General features: G+C 40.3%; 1 non-coding gene across 1 annotated transcript; it reads right to left on the reverse strand.

The window, feature by feature from the left end:
• Positions 1-2,726: 2,726 nt before the first annotated feature.
• Positions 2,727-2,833, reverse strand: LOC127133612 (small nucleolar RNA R71). Its single transcript, XR_007807566.1, has one exon. It is a non-coding gene; the product is annotated as a small nucleolar RNA R71 (small nucleolar RNA).
• Positions 2,834-7,837: the final 5,004 nt, after the last annotated feature.

The raw sequence follows: 7,837 nt of genomic DNA on the forward strand, positions 1-7,837 counted from the left end.
ATAAATGTGGATGAATAGAATTTCATTTTATTAATGATCAAATTGAAAGATGCCAAACAATGTTCACTTCTTCCTTAGGCTTAGGAGAAGGATTTTCAAAAAACAATAAAGCAATTACTTAGAGCGATGTATAATAACAGGAATTTCGACAGCGATCCAATTGTTCCAAGCTTTTCCATGCGTCACAAGATTGGTGCAGTATTCATCTTCATCCCCCTCAATCACTGCAGCTAAGTGTTGTTCATTACCATGAATGAACCCTCCGCTACGGAAACTGGGTTGCACATCTTCAACAGATGACCCTTGCTGAAAACCCAAACCAACACGATTCTTGTTCTCGGCGACCTCTACCATCCGACCCCACTGATCAGAACTATCATCTTCAACAACTTTCTGCGCGTCTTTAAAAGAGGACATAGGTGCCCCAACTCTCTTTTCTTCTGCAATAGATAGAGCTTGGAATGGAGTTCCAATCTCATCCTCAGCTTCAACATATGAGAAAGAGGACAGATGGCTTACCAATAAAGCTTTCTCTCCACCCACAATGACGAGCTTACCATTCTTCACAAATTTCAATTCCTGATGCAGAGTTGACGTAACAATGATCACACTGAATCACACCGCGTTTTTGGCTCGGACTTCACATGTTTATTAGGTCTTTATTACCATTTTGCTTGTGTTATGCTCTCTTTTATGTTGTTTTCAGATATTTAGCTCTTTCGGGACCTTTTTAGAAGAAACGAAGCAAAAAGACCCAAAAATTAGGGGTTTTTCGACAAATATTGTACACATGGCGTTATGCATGGTAGCCACTATAGGAGAAGCCATGACACATCAGCCCTCAACCAGGAGGTAACCGCCACAATCCCATGAACTTTCACATCCACACACATGGCGGGCGCCACCTTTGCATTTCATGTTCCCACTAAGGAGAAGTTGAAGGGCATCATGGTCTTTGCATGCTGCTGAATTCCTCTATAAATAGGTCGTTCTAGTTCATTTCCAAATCATCCAACTTAGTTTACAACACTAAGACTATATTATCATCTGTAAAAGCGGTAATCCGTCACATCGAGGGGTTATCGCACCTTAGTGAGATTGAGTTGGAGCACTTTGATTTTGCTGTCGTCTTTATCTTTAGAGTCAAAGGTTTATTTTCCTTGTACCAGATTTAAAGCCTCCGTTTGGAGCAGGTTCTAATTTAATCGCTTTTATTTATTTTACTTGTCATGCCTTACTTTATTTAATTTCTTGCCACGCTTTACTTTATTTAATTTCTTGTCATGCTTGTTTCTTGTCATTGTCTTTAGTTTATTTAATTTCTCGCCATTATCTTTATTGCTCGTTTTAATTATTTTACACGCTTTACTTGTTCTTTACGCCTTACATTCTAAACAATTTTTCATCATGTTCAACATCGTTGTATTTGTTTGTATTACCATGTCTGGCTAAATCTTTCAAAGGTTAGAATGTAAGGATCGCGGTTAAAGAGATGTTTCACATATTGAATCTGTAGAAATGCTTTAAAGGCTGTTTTGATTTTTAATTCGAGTTTTCTGAAACAAACTTGGTTAGTTTTAACTACTCAAGGAGTGCGAAAGCACCCTGGCTTAGTTAACTTTTTTATCAATTTAAGGAAAAATGATTTTTGAAACTGTTTACGGACGCGTTGATAGATTTAAAATCAGGAAACTCCTTGGGTAAACTTTCCAAATTAAAATCACTTTTCAACTAAGCTTACGAGTCTTATTTCTTAAAAATAAGTTTACTACTTTAGCGTTCTGCGCACCTTTTATAAGTGACAATAAAAGGCCTTAATTTAAGGGTAAACTCGGTTCTGAATACGCGAAAGCGACAATTCCTGTTAAATGGGTTCTTTTCAAGAGTAGAAAATATTGCCCCATAAGTAGTTCTATTTAGACAATCGAAACATCGTTTAACTGACGTGAAATACATTCAAGCTTGTCTTTATCTGCACTGTATTTATTATTTTCTTTATTTACTGTTATTTTGTGACATCAATATCTCATTTGTACCGCCTTCGACAAACATAGTAACAATAGTAATCGATAGATTGACGATTTGGTCTTTGTGGGATCGATATTCTTTTATATTACTCTGACGCGATTCTTGCACTTGCGAATACAGCGATCAAGTTTTTGGCGCCGTTGCCGGGGACCAACTTCGTCAAATTTCGTACCCTGTTGTTACACCGTCTAGACTAAGGCATTATTAGCCAGTAAATGCGAAGAACCCGTAGTACCGAAAATTTAGTAGATCCTTTAGCGGAACCCGAACGTTACACTCGTACACGCCTCTTACTCGTCCGAATTAAGAAAGCTATGGCCGAGGATCGCGACCAGAGACCTCTTAAGGAATTTTCCCAACCCTCTGACGAGGAACCTTGTTCTAGTATAGTAAACCCCCTCATTCCTGCAAACAATTTCGAACTAAAACCATCTTTACTACAATTAGTGCAACAGAACCAATTCGTGGGTCTCGCTATTGAGGACCCAAATCAATATTTAAAAGTCTTTATGGAACTGGCCAACACCTTTAAATTCAACGGTGCTTCACCCGATGCGATTCATTTAAGATTATTTCCTTTCTCCCTCAGGGATAGAGCACGTTCATGGTTAGATTCACTTCCAGCCAATTCAATAACTACCTGGGAAGTGCTTAGGAGAGTATTCCTCGCTAGATATTTCCCCCCAAGTAAGATTGCTGTTCTTCGAAACCAAATAACTAGATTTACTCAAAACCAAGGAGAATCACTTTTTTAAGCTTGGGAGAGATATAAAGAGATGTTAAGAGTCTGTCCACACCATGGCCTAGAACAATGGCTGATCGTTCAAACCTTCTACAGTGGACTCCGTTATAACACAAAGATGAGCATCGATGCTGCCGCTGGTGGCGCGTTGATGAACAAACCTTACCCTGAAGCTTGTGACCTAATTGAAGATATGGCCCAAAACCATTACTAATGGGGAACTGAACGAGCATCAGTAGAGAAAAAGGAGACCCAAGGTGGAATACATGGGATAAGCTCTATGGACATGATGCAGGCGAAAATGGACGCTCTAGCCCTTAAGGTCGAACATATTTCTACAAACTCTAACACCGCAGCGGTAGTCCACACAGAGTGTGAACTTTGTGGATCTAAAGGACACGAATCGGCGGAGTGTAACCTTTTGAACGACCTGAACACCGACCAAGTGAACTACGCCCAAGGTAACCCATTTTCTAATACTTACAACCCTGGATGGAAAAATCACCCGAATTTTTCCTATAAAAACCAGAACCCTATCCAAAATTATGCACCTCAAAGACCACAAGGTTATCAAGCCCAAAAACCAAATCAATCTATGCAAGATGTGCCCTAGAAGCCTAACCTTGAGAAGATCATGGAGAGCTTTATATCAGGCCAGACTCAACAAAATAAAGAATTCCTAAACCAAAAAATTCACGTAAACAAACTGAAAACGCAATTAGGGACTAAGGTTGATCAGATAATCACTCACAACAAGATGCTTGAAACCCAGATCTCATAGGTAGCATAAATCCAAGCCCCACAAACTGCACCTGGAGGACAATTCCCTGGACAACCTCAACTCAACCCTCGAGGGCAAGATAACACTATCGCATTACGAAGTGGGACCGCTTACGAAGGGCCTCGTAACCCAGCAATGAGCGAGTCCAAAGCTTCTAAAGAAAATATACCTACCAACCAAGGAGAGGAACCGGTGGAACCCGAAAAACAAACCGACCAAGAAGGAGAAGTCAAGCATAAAACTTACAAACCACCACCCCCGTACAAACCACCAATCCCATATCCACAAAGACTTAAACAAACCAAAATCAATAACCAATACCAAAAGTTTATAAAAGTAATAGAGAAGCTTCATGTAGAGATTCCTTTCACCGAAGCCATCACCCAAATTCCATCTTACGCCAAATTTCTCTAAGACATCTTAACCAACAAGCGTAGGCTTGACGATCCCAAACCCTTGGAATGCAACTTTACTTCCGAGAATAAACTTGCTAAGAAGGAGAAAGACCCTGGTAGTTTTTCTATACCTTGCATTCTAGGGAGTCATGTGCTCGATAAGGATTTCCTAGACTTAAGCGCTAGTATGAGTTTAATGCCCTTAGCTGTGTGTAAAAGGTTAAACTTAGGAGAATTACAACCAACTAAGATGTCCCTCCAATTAGCCGATAGGTCTATTAAGTATCCTGTAGGCATTTTAGAAGACATCCTAGTTAGGATCGGTCTACTTTATATCCCAACAGGCTTTGTGGTCATGGATATCAAGGAAGATGTAGATATCCCTATCCTTTTAGGTAGACCATTTTTATCAACAGCCGGAGCTATAACAGATGTTAAAAGAGGAAAATTAACTTTCGAAGAAGGGTATGAAAAGATAGAGTTTATTCTTTCAAAGTTCTTGAGGCACCAATCATAGGAGACGCATGTTACGCGATCGATATCATAGATGAATGCATAAGGGAATTTGATCAAGAAGAACCTGTGATCGAACCATTTTCAAACTCGAATGAAAAGGATGACGAGCTAAAGGAAACGGAACCTCACACTAACGAATGTTTGGCCCTTACTCCTGACCTTTCACCAAATTCCCAAAAACGAGCTCAAGAACTTAGGAATTGCCCAAGAACCTAAGATACGAGTTTTTGGATAAAGAAATGAATCGCCCAGTAATAGTTAGTGCCACCTTAAACCAAGACGAGACAAACCAACTCTTGAATGTTTTACGAAGATACCCCTCTGCCTTAGGATACAACATCTCTGATTTGAAAGGTATAAGCCCATCCGTGTGTATGCACAGGATCTCTCTAGAGGAAGATTCAAAACCTTCCAAAGAACATCAGAGAAGAATCAACCCTGTAATGAGTGAGGTGGTAAAGAAAGAAGTCCTTAAACTGCTAGAAGCTGGTATAATCTATCAGATCTCCGATAGTAAATGGGTAAGTCCTGTACATGTGGTACCCAAAAAGGGAGGCATCACAGTCGTGCAGAACAAGGAGGGAGAACATGTGGCCAAATGTATAGAAGGTGGATTGCGTATGTGCATAGACTATAGGAAACTCAATAAGGCAACTAGGAAAGACCATTTCCCCCTTCCATTCATAGATCAAATGCTTGAGCGTCTTGCCAGACACTCTTACTTTTATTATCTGGATAGATATTATGGATTTTTCCAAATACCCATACACCCCGAGGATCAAGAGAAAACAACCTTCACCTGTCCTTACAGAACATTAGCTCACAGACGAATGTCGTTTGGACTCTACAATGCGCCATCTACTTTCCAATGTTGTATGATGTCTATCTTCGCAGATTATCTCGACGGAATTATGAAAGTATTCATGGATGATTTCTCGGTATGTGGGTTTGACTTTGAGAATTGCCTCACTAATCGAAGGATCAATCATGTTCCTTTTATGCTTGCACATATTTCCGCCATTCTTAAAAAGGGAGGAACCATTTCTTTTGGTGGTTTAATTACTTCTATTGCTAGAGCATTAAATCTCAACGCTGAGTTAGCCACCTTAGAACCACTCCCTCACCGCACCATTAACTTAAATTTTTTGAAGGATATGAAATTATGCAAGGTGCGGCAAGCAGGTGGTTATAACCTCATGATCCATGGTGTAGCTATACCCAATGTTATTTTACCTTGCTCTCAGCGTACATACGTGCAACATGCAAGGAACTGGACGTATGATCTCGATGCTCCACCTTTTATCGGTCCTTTGCCACCTAATGTTCCTATGGACGATGGGCAAGGGACCGATGATAAGTATCACTGGCGCGACCAGTCACCTGCTCATGATATTCCTACTGCATCCCCTGCACACATTGCACCTTCTTCTTCTGACCATTTTGTAGGTACTGCTCCCAGTTTTTACATCACTGAGGAGATATCGCGCGAGCACCTGGCTCGAGAGGAAAGGGGTGACACCCTTCTGAATACCATAAACCATCAATTGACAGATAATATGAGTTTTATGGTAGCCTCCCAACAGCGTAGTGAGAAAGCACATCGGACTATCACTGAGTCCTTACTTGTGATCATTAATGAGTAGCATCGCCAGCGATAGGATACTGAGCGTCACTTCGCACTTATCGAGGCCAACCAAGGGTCTCTCTTAGGTCGCTCTAGGCAACTGCAGGAAGGACTTAGTACTGGTGGCAGGCGTCGTCGAACCAAGCATCCTGACCAGGGCGGTGACGGTACCGGTGATCACCCACAGTTCTCTCTCTGTCTCTTCCAGGTTACTCCTACCCTATCTCATATCGAAACATTGAGGACAATGTTCGGTTTAAGTGTGGGACGAGATTTTTATCGCTTTTTATCGCTTTCCTTTATTTTTAGTATGTTTTGTGCGTTTTAGTTGTTTGCCTTTTCTTTTCAATAAAATAACATGTGTTTGACGAGTCATCTGTGTAGTGTATCCGTATTTCTCCCATTTCTTTAACCTTACCAAAAATTTTTTTTGGTGAGCAAAGACAACAATGCATCTTGATTATTTAGGCTATGAGACAGATTTATGATGGGATGTAAAAGACTCGGGAAAACTTTTTCTAAAAATCGATATTGTCTTAACATCGTAGGCTTCATGATTATAAGAGTCGATCCCGATACCCCATATGTTGTGGCCCTAATTTTTGTTCCAAATAAGTCTTTAAGTAGTTTATCCTTGCAGTCAGCTCTGACTTAAGCGTGCTCTACGTAGGGGACCGATGAAAATAAGTGAATGATCACAAAAATTCCTGCTTTGTTCTCTAGTTGTAAGAAAATCCGGGCTAGGTGACTCTCACACGGTCATTTAACCCAGCAAAATAAAGACATTTACGAAACATGCAGAAGAAAAATAAAAAGATATATATAATGATATGCCTATTGTCGGTTGGTTCAGAGGTATCTGGTGCTGAACATGGTAGGGTGGATTACAATCCAATCCCCCACAACTACAAATTGGGTTAAATAAAGGGGTTACACCAACTTATGTACCAGAGCCCCATGCTTAAGATCATAATCACTAACCGGTCACCTTACTATGAGTATGTACGGATAACAGGCTTAATGTGATTGCACCTGAATGAAAAGGACTTGAAGAAGATGAAAAGAAGGCCTAGGTATGGTGGGGTGATGTGGATTGATTTGTATAGGAATGAAGCCTATGACCGCATTTGCGGGAAATGTCACTACAATATCCTTAGTTCGATTTGTTAGTACCTATCGATACATTCCTTGAACAAACTGATAAGCATTTTTTCCTTGAATTAATTCCGGTTGATACTGTTTTTCTTGCATAAGCTATAAATAGTTTTGCTTGAGGACAAGCAAAGGTTTAAGTGTGGGAGAATTTGATCACACTGAATCACACCGCGTTTTTGACTCGGATTTCACATGTTTATTAGGTCTTTATTACCATTTTGCTTGTGTTATGCTCTCTTTTATGTTGTTTTCAAATATTTAACTCTTTAGGAACCTTTTTAGAAGAAACGAAGAAAAAAGACCAAAAATTAGGGTTTTTTGGTAAATATTGTACACATGGAGTTATGCATGGCGGCCGCTATAGGAGAAGCCATGACACATCAGCCCTCAACCAGAAGGTAACCTCCACGATCCCATGAACTTTCCCATTCACACACATGGAGGGCGTCATGAAGGGGTGGCGGGAGCCACCTTTGCATTTCATGTTCCCACTAAGGAGAAGTTGAAGGGAATCATGGTCTTTGCGTGCTTCTGAATTCCTCTATAAATAGGTCATTCTAGTTCATTTCCATATCATCCAACTTAGTTTACAACAC

This window comes from Lathyrus oleraceus, chromosome 3 (genome assembly GCF_024323335.1).
Source record: "Lathyrus oleraceus cultivar Zhongwan6 chromosome 3, CAAS_Psat_ZW6_1.0, whole genome shotgun sequence".
Taxonomy (NCBI): domain Eukaryota; kingdom Viridiplantae; phylum Streptophyta; class Magnoliopsida; order Fabales; family Fabaceae; genus Lathyrus; species Lathyrus oleraceus.